The sequence below is a fragment of the Drosophila ananassae genome, chromosome 2R (genome assembly GCF_017639315.1).
Source record: "Drosophila ananassae strain 14024-0371.13 chromosome 2R, ASM1763931v2, whole genome shotgun sequence".
NCBI classification, from domain to species: Eukaryota; Metazoa; Arthropoda; class Insecta; order Diptera; family Drosophilidae; genus Drosophila; species Drosophila ananassae.
The window spans coordinates 11,204,943-11,218,075 of NC_057928.1; the positions used below are offsets into that span (position 1 = coordinate 11,204,943).

The 13,133-nt window shown below is 41.6% G+C and overlaps 1 long non-coding RNA gene across 1 annotated transcript; it reads right to left on the reverse strand.

The window, feature by feature from the left end:
* Window positions 1-3,873: 3,873 nt before the first annotated feature.
* On the reverse strand, window positions 3,874-4,782 carry LOC116655818. Its single transcript, XR_004310892.2, has 2 exons — window positions 4,325-4,782; window positions 3,874-4,271 (listed from the first exon to the last, which is right to left on the reverse strand). It is a non-coding gene; the product is annotated as an uncharacterized LOC116655818 (long non-coding RNA).
* Between the last annotated feature and the right edge of the window lie 8,351 nt (window positions 4,783-13,133).

The following is a 13,133-nucleotide window of genomic DNA, read 5'->3' on the forward strand; positions in this document are numbered from 1 at the left end:
CGCGATTTATTGATGACGCCGACGACGACGACGGCGGCGACGTCGACAGCAACGCCAGCGGCGACAGTGCTGCCACAACCGACGCCAACGCCAACGACGACGCCGACGCTTGTGTTAATGTGTTTGTTGCTCTCTGGCATAAAATTATGTTTTATTTTATTTAACATGTTCTGCCTCGATTTTTGGCAGTCCTTGTCATAATTCTGATAGAGCCTGGCAGCGGGTGCGATAGAGAGGGATGCTGCCGGGGTGGGGAGGCGAGGTCCTGCCGAGGAAGTCCTTTTTTCAGGCTCGAGTGGCAAGCAACAACTACTGGCCCAGGACCTACAAACAAAAAAAAAAAAAACAAAAAATACCCGACAGTTGTGCGATGACGATGATGATGAAAAATGAAAATGATGATGACGTCGGCGGTGGCAGGGGCAGGGGCAGGGGCAGCTTCATTGGGTTATACTTATGGGTTTGTATTTGGGTTTGGATTCAGCCCGTGACGCACACACATATGACCATAGCCGGAGTGTGTGTGTGTGTGTGTGTGCGTGTGGGTACAGTGGTAACTGGAAAATGAGGGATTACCTGTTTTGGATTAAAAAGATGGCTCTTAAGATATTTAAAAATATAGAAATCCTTAAAAACATGATCTATGAAATATTACGTATACGTAATATTTTTTGTTATGGAATTTCTGTAAATTTTTATGTAAATAGTTCTATCATAATAGTCTATATTTCCTATTAGACTACTACTTAACCACTTTTTTATCTTTTTTGAATTTTATAAATTTTTAATAATACGTATACTTAATATTTTACTCCCAAAGCTACTCCTATTTTTCGTAGTGACTCCCTTAGTGGAGTAGTACTGCCCCCTGTGTGTAAAAGGAAGTGTACTGCGTTGTAGGCTGTCGACATCGTCATCGCTCCTGTTGTTGTTGTTGTTGCAGTTACTGTTATTGTTGTTGTTGTTGTTGTGGGTTTTATGCACGTGTGAGGGTGAGGGCTGCTCGCACTGTTCACTGTTCAGTGTTTTACTGTCTCGGTACCCAGTTGCCGGCTGGCTGCCAGTCCTCCGACCTCCATCCTCAGACCTCTGGCAACTGGCACTGGATCTGCCTCATCCTTCTCACCTACACCGCCCCAGACCAGACCAGACCATGCCATACCATACCATACCAGACCAGACCCTTCCTGCCTGCGGATCCTTCGAGCGAGTGCGAGTATCTGTATCCGTATCTGTATCTGTGTAAATGCGTTGGTTGTCGGCTTGTTGTTTCGTTGTTTCCCCCCCCCCCCCCCACTCCCCCACAGAGCTGCTTATGTGTGTTGTGTGTTGGTTGTTGGTTGTTGGTTCCTGTGCCTGTTCCTATTCCTGTTACTTTTGCTGTGACGAAGACCAGAGCACCGACATACAGGATGTGTGGGTGATGGGGATATCAGTTTATGGGATACCTTTATTGGGTTACCCTTTAAGTTCTTCATGCTTTTAGATTATAATTTAATATTTAAACTCTTAAAATTAAATAATATTAAATAGTAATAGATAGGTTTTTTGACCCAAATCACTTTAAATACTTCTCATGTATCTGGCAGATACCTAGATCTCCAGGATCACCCTACTCCGGTGCTGCCAAAAGCGGCTGTAAAAACAATTTAATGCATAAAACGACAAAAATCTGGTTTTCACAAAAAACCAAAAACCAGAAGATGAAAAAAAAAACAATAACAAAAACAACATCAAGAGGGGAAAAGCAGGCGATGAAAGCACTGCCACCAGTTGAGAGAAAATAGGGAAGTGGGGTTGGGAGCTGCTGCTTCTGCTGCTGCTGTTTCTGCTACTATTCTTCTTCTTTTCGCAAATACAACACCAGCAACAAAAACAGCAAACTGCAGCAGCAAAAGTTGAGATTACACTAAAAGTAACTGCCAACAGCAGTGTGGCAGAGCAGCAGCAGCAGAGCTATGGGAGAGTGCAGCACTAAAATCAATTATGTAGCAGCAACAGCAGCAGCAGCAACACCAGCAACTGCAACAGCAGCAGCAGCGTGAAAATAGTAGTGAAAAAAAATAGAGAAATAGCAAAGGCAGTGCGGCAGGGGGGGAAGGGTTAGGCGAAAAGGGGTTAGGTGGGACAAGGTGAGAGGAGAGGTGGTGGGTGGTGGTCTGGGTGACGGTCTGACGGTCAGTCGGCAAATATGTTGCGCATTTGTGAGCGAGCAAGGGAGTAAGCAATAGAGACAAGGACAGGCTCATAGTCAACTGCTGTTGTAACTGTTGTTTTGTTGTTGTTGTTGTTTGTTGGTGGGGTGGTGGGGGGTGGTTGGGCGAAAAGCTAGTAAAATGCGTGCAAAGGCAAAAGGCAGCAAAAAAAAGCGAAGAAAAGGAAGGTCGAAGCTGGAGATACACTACAAAAAATGATTACTTTCCTTACAGGTGAATAAAAAACAAATAAATTATTATAAAATTAAAAAAAAAAATTCATATTAATATTTATTGTTTAGTAAAATAAAGTATTCAAGAAAATAGACTTAAGATACTTACATATAAGAACTATTATTTCTTTATATTTTCAAACTTTTATTTAAGAAAAAATAAAGTAAAAAAAAATCTATAAAATCAACAACTAATCTAGACTTTTCTTATAAATGTTTTTCCAAAAAAAAAAAGAAAATAAAAATAAAAATGATATAAAAAAGAAAAAGAAAAGCAGCAGCAGTAAACGATGAACTTTGCTGGCTGGTTTGTTGCTGTGGTTGTTTTTGTGGATGGCTTGGATGGCTTGGATGGTTTGGGCCCAAAAGCAGACACCTTTCCACGTGCAGGCAAACAGCCACCCCCCTCGTCCTCTCTCACCTTAGCGCCCCCTCCCGCCCCCTGCTGGCCGGCAGAAAATAATCAGCGAAAAACGTAGGAGAAAAAGAGCGTGCAAAATTATGCTGAGTGCTTGGCTGGCTGCCACACAAAGTGAAAGAAAGGCAACGACAACGACGTCTTCGCCGCCCCAAGGCTCCACTCCCCCTCCTCCCCTGCACTGGCTCTTTCTCTTTCGCTCTCAGTGCATCTGGTGCTAAGCGAGAGCAGCATAAATACGAGAGAAAAAAAAAGGCAGAGAAAGAAGAAAAATCAAGGGGGGACTGGGGGCTGAGAGATTGGGGCGGCTGTCGAGGGGGCGTCAGGGAGTGGGAGGGTGGCAGAGAGGGCGCTTTGCCGGCAGATACTTTGAGATTTAAGCCCCCCTTTCCCCACGCCCCCGCCTGCTGTTGTTGTTTTCATGCATTTTATCAGTCGACGCTGACGATTTTCTTGGCGTTTTTATTTTTATTTTTTTTTTATTTTTCTCTCGCTCTTTGCTTGGTTTCGTTTATGATTTTGTTTTTTTTATTTTTATTTTCTTTTGGCTCTCTGGTGTTTGGGTTTTGTTTTTATTTGGGTTTCGGTTCGGTGTTTGTATCGAGCAAATGTATCTGTATCTGTAGCTGTATCTGTATCTTTATATGTGGCGCACTCTTGGCTGCTGTTGTTGTTGTTGTATCTCTTTTGTATCTTTTAGCGCTGTTTTGAGTTAAGCAATTGATGGATATGGTTTATTTATAACGCTTGGCGACCGAAACAGAAACCGAACCAAAATTGAACTGAACCGAACATCATCATTATCATCATTATAATCATCATCATCATCGTCATCCGCTGGCATCATCATCATGGGCATCGGAATGCCGAGAACGACAACGTCGACGAGGCGAGTACAATGAGTGCGGACGTGTATCTGAGTATCTGCAAGATACTCACTCGCTGCCTGCGTTCGATAAACGTAAGCATAATAATATTTTATTGAAATTTGTTTTCTTGGCTGTATACTCTCTCTCCTCTCCTCTCCTTGCTTACCCCTGCCAGCCACAATTTCTTTTTTATTTTCATTTCGGGTACACTGAGAAAAATGATGTTAGAGATTTTTAATAAATTAATTATTATTTTCATTGTAGGACTTAATAGCTTCCTAAGAACACCCACTCTTGCTAGTAGATTCTAGTCTATTCTTAAATTATTAATAAAAAATCTGTTTAATTTTTTTCCAGTGCAGAGGTGGCTGAGGGCCTTCGGGGGCCTTCATTTCTTTTGTCGTAGCTGGCTTTTTTTTGCGCTACGCTATAAGTATCTGTTGGATAAATATGAGGTTAAAGCGCTGCCTGCTGCTGCTGCTGCTGGTGCTGCTGCTGCTGCTGTTGCCGTCTGTCTGCCTGTAGTTTCCTCACTTCAGTTCACTTGCATTTGTATCTGTATCTGTAGCTGTATTTCTATCTGTGCTGTATCTGTATCTGTATCTGTACCTGCAGCTGTATCCATATCTCTATCTGCATCGTTCGCTGTGTGTGCCTGCACGTCTACATCTTCTTGGGCCATCCGAAGTCTGGAGTCGAGTGCAGCGCGCATTTTGATTGTTCGCCTGCTCTTTTGATGAAAACATAAATATCGTAACACCAGAGAAGCAGAGTGTGGAGAGTGGAGAGAGCTGGCCCCGAAAAAGAAGCCTCAAGACATCCAAGAAGTGGATGAAGATGAGCCCGAAGACCCATCGGAATTTCAAGTTGCATCTTCTCCCTCGACGAAGATTCCAGTTCTCTTCCATTTCGAATGAATGAAAATGTTTTTCCTCTTGCCCTCTCTTTTCTTTTATGTTTTCTTTATATTTTTTTTTTTTTTTTGTGAGAGTTACAAGTTCTGGGGCGGAATTTGGATCAGTTATTGGAGTGCCGCCGTGTGCGGTAAGCTGATACTGCCATGGTGGCTCAACACGGGGCGTATGACTTCCCAATGAGGTCTAATAGCTCTAATTAAAGTCCTTCACGCATCTGGGGCATTGTTGGCCAGTGACGTAAAATGGTTAAATTGGATTTGATTGGAGATTAAATTAGATTTTTAAATTTTGGCAAAATAAGATCGAATGTCAGGAGATCGGGGATGATCTATCTATCAGATACCAGAAGGCAGGAAATATGATATGTGATAATAATAGACTTCAATCACAAGCCAATCTGTTGTACTTTTAAAGGCCTCTCAAATAATAATATAGTTAATAAAATCTGATAGTTTGAGAGCTCTATTTATTGCATCTGTTGGAAGATGCACCCCAGTTTCATGACCTCCTCTCCTCGAATAACTTAATAATTATTCATGCAGTTGTTGCCCCGAAAGTGGATGCCACATGCCCACGCTTCAAAAGAGCAATACAAACAAAAACAACAAAAACAACATCAAAAGTGCGTTGTACATAAATGACATTACAACAACAACAATAATAACAAGAGAAAAAGAGGAAGAAGGAACAATAATACTTTATATAGTTGAATAACTGAACGAATCCCACAGTCAACCACACCAACAACGAACAAAAAATTAACACAAAAAATACTTATGCGCAATAACAACAACAACAAAATTACCTTAAAAACAACAAACAAGCTAAATAAAAAAATTAAAAAAAAAAAGAAAAAAAATCTGAAAATAAAAATACATTAAACGAAATAAGATGAATACCAAACAAATAAAAAATTTATGCGTTGCACAGGAGGTCATGAAGGAGGGGGGGCTGTGAGGGAGACTGGCTTGTGTAAATGGAGGCAAGCGAGAAATTATGCCACAATCAAGTACAACACACAACAATAATAAATAAAACAGAAAAAAAAACAAGAAAGAAACAAAAAACAAGCAACCCGGCAGAGAGGAAATTTCCCTCAAGAAAAGTACGTAGAGAAGTTTTTTAATAAAAAATTACTAGAAAATAAAATAGATTAAATAATAATATTTTCTGGTAGCTGGTAGGATGGTAGAATCCCCTTTCATATTTCAAGAATCCCTTGCATCATGGGATAATCCACTCGGGCAGTCGGGCAGTTCGGGTTTATCAGATAATTTCTCAACCGATCGGTCCCGGAATAATTCCGAGTGGATCCCAAAGCCAAAACACACAGAGAACAGGCAGATGACGAGTGTGGATGGACTGGGGATTGGGAACTGGGGGACTGGGGGGCTGGGAACTGGGGATAGCGATGAGGTTGACGATCAGCTCCCAGCGCCATGATCATCATGATGATCAGCGGTCAATGATAATTCCATTCTGTTTTGTTTCAGTGTTTGCATGCGACGATGAATCGGAATCCGTCAGACTGGCCTTCCGACCGCTTGCCTACGAGCTGGCTTTTGTAAATGTATCTGTATCTGTATCCGAGAGCACCCGTATCTTTGTATCTTTGTAGAAGATGCTCGAATGCAATCCGCCGTCTGCTTACATTCCATAGATACACAAAAATAAAGAACGCAGCAGCAGCTATGTACAATAAATAATAAAGCCGAACGAATGAACGAGAGATGCTGCAGCCAAGTACCTAAAAAAAAAAGTGGCCTGAATAGCGATGAATAGGCAAAAAGACTATTCAGCCGAATAAAACCTTCGCCCCTTAATGAAATTCAACCCCCTCTCCTGGAAAGATAGCACTTAGCCCGGGCAATTACTGATAGGCGGCAACACCTCGACGCCTCGACTTCACTTTGGCGTCTAATTGCTTAACAAAAGCTTCAATTAAACACTTCAAAGAGCTTATTACAAACCAATAAACCGCACCACTCACTCGCTTGGCGAAAGAATCCACAATTCCTGAGGCGGAACGGGCTTGACGACTGCGAATGTCAAGGATATCCTACACAAACACACATACACCCAGGAGCGAGGAGATAAACACACACATAGACACACTCTCGAGGAACAAAGAGAGCACGCTCCACTCCATTCAAGTCCACTCCATCGATATTCTGGCTCTGCCAGCCAAGGATTCCAATGGAATATCGCTTTTCACTCGCACACCCGGAGTGTCATGACTGCGTGGCCCGATAATTGTCTGTTTTGTCTCGTCTGCCTCGGAGTCCTTCTGCTCCTGCTGCTTATCCTGGCCGTGGTGCTGGTGCCTACTCGAGGCTACTGTTGTTTTGCCATTCCGACAAAAGACCGCAAACTGCCTGCCGAGGGACTAGGCGTTGTGCGCCTCTGTGTGGTTCGATTTCAGTGGTTGCTGATCGCATCTACACTGGACGAAACCCTGGTATTACCTACACCCTGCCTATTCATACGATCCCTCCGGGATAGCGTATTATTGGACTCTTAGAGTTCCCTAATATACATCCTGTTGCTGGGAGGGTGGGGTGTCTTATCAAGGGAACATCCTCCGATGACTACCTGAACTACTTCCGGCCCGAAGGAAGTCTCTACACATGTACAAAAATGGCCTGGCCATATATCCACCTCAGCTCATTTGCATTGTGATGAGAGAAGTCGAGGGTAGATCATGTCAGCGGAACGGAAACCGAAATATGGAATCTCTTTCAAGTCAAAGCCCATGCTCGGAATTATTTGAACAACAATCATCATAATCACAATAATAACTTCCCTGCGACGCACATGTTTGTCCGGGTGTAAGGGTTAAATGTCCCCGGCGACGGAGGTGTGGGCTGCACACTCCCCTTTTTTGGACCTTTTTGGTCCTTCGAACCCCTACTCCTTGCCGCCTTTTGCCCAGCAGCCCCTGGTCGTGGGCTATGGGGGTAACTCGCAGAGCCAGCCTTCTTTGAACTCTTTTTGCGTCATCGTTTGCGATTAAATATACCAAATAAGAAGAGAAAAAAATATAGGCTGGGATATATACGTATATGTATGCCTAGAAATTTATGTATTTTTATTTGAGCTTTTACTTTTCATCGGTTTCGCTTGTTTTGTTGTCGAAGGAATCCTTTTCTCTCTTCGCTTCCTTTTTTTACGATGCGTACAGAAACTGCCTGGAACCTTTTTTTTCGATTTTTGCGAGGGGTTGGGTGTCCCCGAACACACGCCAAATGTAACCTCAAAGGGTTAAACACGCAAAACGCAAAAGCTAACAAAAAAAAAAAAAAATTGGGAAAAAATAAATACAAAAAGGAAGGTCGCCAACAAAAATATGAAAAGCAATAAGCAGCCTTGGCGGATGGGCTGGGGAATTAGAACTCGAACTCGGAGCATATGCGTGGTATGAGGCTTTGGGCTTCCCACTGCCCACTGTCATACCCTGTAATGGCGGGGACGATGAGATGATTGGATTAAAAACCTAAAAAAACCGTCTTTCTAAATATTAAATAAATAAACACAAGTGGGAGGAAGCTATTTTCAATTGCTTCCAGCTAGAGAATAACAAAGGGGGAAGTAATTGTTATGCCAGACTCGGGGCTATTGGTTTTTGGAGTTTTCGAAACCTTAACAAATATTTAATTCGCAATAATCCGTTTCAGTTCAGCTTCCTCGAAGCTCATTCAACCAACTCTGTCTAAACAAACATTTTGATAGGAATCTCTCAAGAAACTCTTCCATGTCTCAGACAAAGGGTGGTATGCCTACCCCTTCATTGTTCCGCTTTCGCTTCGCGCCAGTTGTGTTCGGTGAGATCGCTTCATTATCATTGAAATCGCTGGCATTATCAGATAATTAGATGGAACAATTGTCTCATTTATCTACACCAAATAACGTGTTGTTTGTGTGTCATACTCGGAAGACCCGAGACCCCAGAACCGAGGAAGCAACCACCCTACCTCCCAAAATTGTTTGCTAATAGAAGTTGAAAAGAACATTGGCCACGGAGGATAGGTTCGGGGCGGATAAGTTGCCAAAGTATTACGCAACCTTTGCTTCAGAAAGAAAGAAAAAAATGTCTCTACCCTCAGCTTCTCAGTCTTATGTAGATTTCTGTGTATTGACTTGAGATTATCGCACGCCGGGGTTAAAAACTTCCAATTTAAATTCAATTTCCGTGCAAAATGGTCAAAAGTCTGGGCCGGGAAGAGGTAGGGCGCAAAGTAAATACCGTACACAAATAAAAAACCCACCACTTAAGGGTTTGCCAACTGGCGTATCGAGAATGCCAGAGACCAAAGACCAGAATCCTGAATCCTGAATCCTACTGAATCCTGAATGCTGAATGCCAGCCGGATATCAAAGCGCAGGGACGAAGAGAGAGATAAACAAGGAAGCCAAACAGGATGCATGACCATGCAGGCGAAGTCACTTCATTATCGAGATTATCGGCGTAGCTTCCAACCCTACAAGGACATCAATTCCTCTGACTACAAGTTTTCCTTAAACACACAGAGAGAAAAACGTAGGAGGTATTCTACAAAAGGGGTTTAGAAATCTTAACTTGTTCCAGCATGGAAATTATGATAGCAAAGTCCTGTCTAACATCTAGTTCTAAGAAGTCTTACTTTAATAATCATATTATTTATAATAACCCTCTTTTTTATTTCCAGTGCACTACCTCATCACTCTTCCCGGTCTCAACCACTTTATCGTCCTGGTCCACATCCTTGTGTGCATACGTTCGCGCGTCAGCACAAATGTCAAACCACTCACTGAGCCATGTGGTGGTGATACGCCGGTGGTGGTGGTGGTGGTGGTGGTGGTGGTGGTGGTGCGGCGGCTGATGTTTAAACGCCAGGGTGGTTTCCCTCCGGTTCAGTTCAGTTCAGTTCCGTTCCGTTCTGCTCCGTTTCGGTTCTGGCACTGGGTCTGTGTCTGGATTTGCTGAGCGCCTGTCTACGGTTATCCTTGAGCCCTCGCTCGCTGCCAGTCGTGCCCCCAGGACAGGCTAATAAAATTTGCCATCCAAATCCGCAACAAACCCCGAGAAATCGCTGCTTGCAGGGCGCAGCAAAAAAAGTATATATATTTTAGTCCGGGGAAGAAGTGAAAAGAAGGGAGCTCGAGGCGATCGGCTCAACACCAAGCGATGCGATTTGTGCGACTGGGAATGGGAATGGAAATGGGATTCGGAGGACAGCCTAAGCAAATTAAAAGTGTTGAAAGTCAGGGAGGGGAAAATTGGAAAGCATAATGGTAGGAAATTGTTTCAAATTGTGGGGCATGTCCTTGAGGAACACGCTGCTTCTGCTTCTGCATCTGTTGTGGGGTGTCCTGTTCGTCCTGCTGGGATCTGATTCAAATTGAAATTAGTACTAATTGGCAATGGTTGGCGAGCAGTTTGTCAAAATTAGATTTGATTGGCCCGAATTAGCAATAATGCCATTATCCGATGATTTTTAATTGAACGCTCAAGTGTCGCTAATATTTTATTAATTGCCTCCGATAGTCTGATAATATTTGCATTTATTTTCCAAACACTTCTATTGAATAAAAGGCAACCCCTGCGATTGAGATCTCATCTTATTGCCCAATCGAATGAAATGTGTTGGAAAAATGTGTGACCTTCTTGAACGGAATTCGGTGGGTAACCTGATCTCAGCACGGTTGTCAATTTTTTGGTGTCGCTATCGGACCGCACTCAGTGATTAACTGATTAAATCGATTGAGTATTCACAATCGAGTGTGTCTAGCAGCTCAGGTAACCCGTCCGAGACCAGAAATGGGAAATGCTCATAAAAGTTAATTAAATGCAAGGCAAATGGGTGGAAGTGGGTAGTATCTAGTGGGTGAAGAGGAAATCGAAATGGAAAAGAGAACAGCAAAATAACAAAAGCGACAAAAACGACAACACACATCAATGGGCTAAGTGAAGGCAACGTGGCTAATCGATTCATTCGGAATTCAATACACAAACACACTGAACAAAGAGGGCAGGCCATAGGAGAGGGAGGGACGGAGCTCGCTGGAAAATCAATATGGGAAAAGCATAAATGGCAACACGCTGGCCAAGTGTCAAATAGAGGTATGAGCTAGCACCCTTCCTCTGCCGTGGCTCTGGCCCTGTGCCTCGGCTCGGGCCTGTGCCCGGGCTCATTGCAGCCCTTCCGCCCCCTCGATTGTGTGCTCAAAATGCAATTGCAATGGAAACCGAAAAAGCCGTCAACCACCAGCCACACACACTGCCACACACACACACATAGCCACCCATACAGTCGCTGCAAAATGTTGACAGCCCGTGTGGCAGGGTGCTCGTATCGGATAGATAGGAACACCAGGGATCACCATAATAGGGCTTTTGTTTTGTAAATAGCATTCTCGATACTGGAGTTAGGGGTGTAGGGCTGTTGGTGGAGATATGCCAGATTTCTAGGTATGGAAATTATTATTATATAACTATAAATATGTTACTATAAACTATATGAAAATTAGATGAATATATTAAAATTTTAAGACTAGTAGTAATTTACTAAATTGTACTCCCAAATTGGGAGTTCCAATATTAGAGTTTTTGAGGGTTTATTACTAGAATTAGTATGAAGATTCTTCAGATCATAAAATTGTTAAATAATAAATAATATAAATTAAATAAAATAACTTAAACTGTTAATAATATACTAAAGATTATGTCTAGTCTAGTATTGAGAGTATAGTTTAATAATAATATTAAAATATATAAATTAGTAATAGTAATAATTTACTAAATAGCATTCCTAATACTAGAGCTATGGGTATAGTTTGTTGAGATATTCCTGTTCTTTAGATCTCATACTTTTATAACAGAAACCCATAAAAATTATCAAATTAAAAATTATATAAATTCATTAAAATGGCCTAAACTACTAATCATAGTACCCCCAAGTGTGCTGTGACTCGTAAAATGGTACAATGCCTTCTGGTTACCTCCACACCTCCTTCCCTCCCCTACGTTGGTGTGTCACCCACACCACTCATACACTCACACACACACTCACTCACTCACTCTGTCGGTCTGCCATTTTCAATTTATTGTTATTATTAATTTTGATGCCGAAAAAGGGATGCCAGGCCAAAGGAAAAGGAGTGGGGGGTGATAGAAGGGAGGTTGCACTGAAAATCTGAATGACGACGACGACGACCTGGGGGGAGTAGAGTGAGGTGGGGTGGTGTACACACTGTACAGTACACCAGGGGGTACGAGTGTAGAATCGACTGGCAGTCTCCGTCGACGAGTTTATTTGTGTGAAATTCAAATGTAAATACTTGAGGGTGCTTAAGGGTGTCTTTAGGGGTTTAATGCTCGAATGCTACGCAATTTTTCTCTCTCTTAGCTCTTCGTTCGGGTATTTTTCGGTTTTGGTTTCGGTTTAGGTTTCGGTTTTTTGTGATTTGCTTTCCGCTTCCAAAATGCTTCGGTGGTTGGGTCCTGCCATTGTCCTTCCTGCTGTCTGCTGCACTCCCAGTCACTGCGAATTCAATAGATGCCCCAGTGCACCGAAAAGAAAGTCCGACCTTCGAAAGGGTTGAGTTGGAAAGGTATAAGAAAATTTCGCCAAGACGGTGGCAGTCTTTGAATGGAAGGACTTAAGGAAACAATAAAGCATTTGAGAAACAGGAAATCATTTGTATACAAAGGTTTTCTTTGAACCGTTTTGGGAAAACCTTTGCTATGAAAATTTGGGGTGAGAAGGATATATTTCTGCCAATTTACATCCGATTCTTGAAAGGAATGTGATACAAGATTTATGGATAGATCTTCTAAGAATCTGCATATAAACTTAAAATAAAAAAGTTTTATAAATGTTATTTTAAGTTTTTCTGGGGGAACCCTTTTTAAAATCTACTGACCCAAAATCATGTCTTTTATATTATAATATTTGCCGATTATCATAAGATCTCTTAGGAAAATACTCTCATAGATTTGTAGATCGATTCTCTATCAATCTCCAGGCATAACAACCTTTGAAAGAAATAGTATTTGTATAATTTACAATTCTCGCAGTAAAACCTTATAAAACCTGAGATTCATAATAAGATTTTCATAAATGTCTTTAGCCGGCTAAACTTTAATCCATTCTAATGTTGATACATATTCTTCAAAAATCTTAATTATATTATTATTTGTTAAAGATTCTTTTTTAGAGATATATTTGGATTATAGTATAGATTCTCTAAAATTGTTTATAAAATCCTGTGAGAAATACTCTGTACCGATGTTTTATGAAATTTTTCTTAAAAAAAAGGTTTTTTGAATATTCTTCCGATTTCATGGGTCTAAGTTTTTACCAGTTATACTTTCATTACTTTAGAAAGCGGAAAATGATTGTATAATAGTATTTATTTATTTTGTGAAAATATTGGAAATATGTTCATAATAATTTAGATTTATCAGCTTGGCTTAACGACCTATCTTGTATTTAGATCATAATTACATTGTTTGAAGTTCA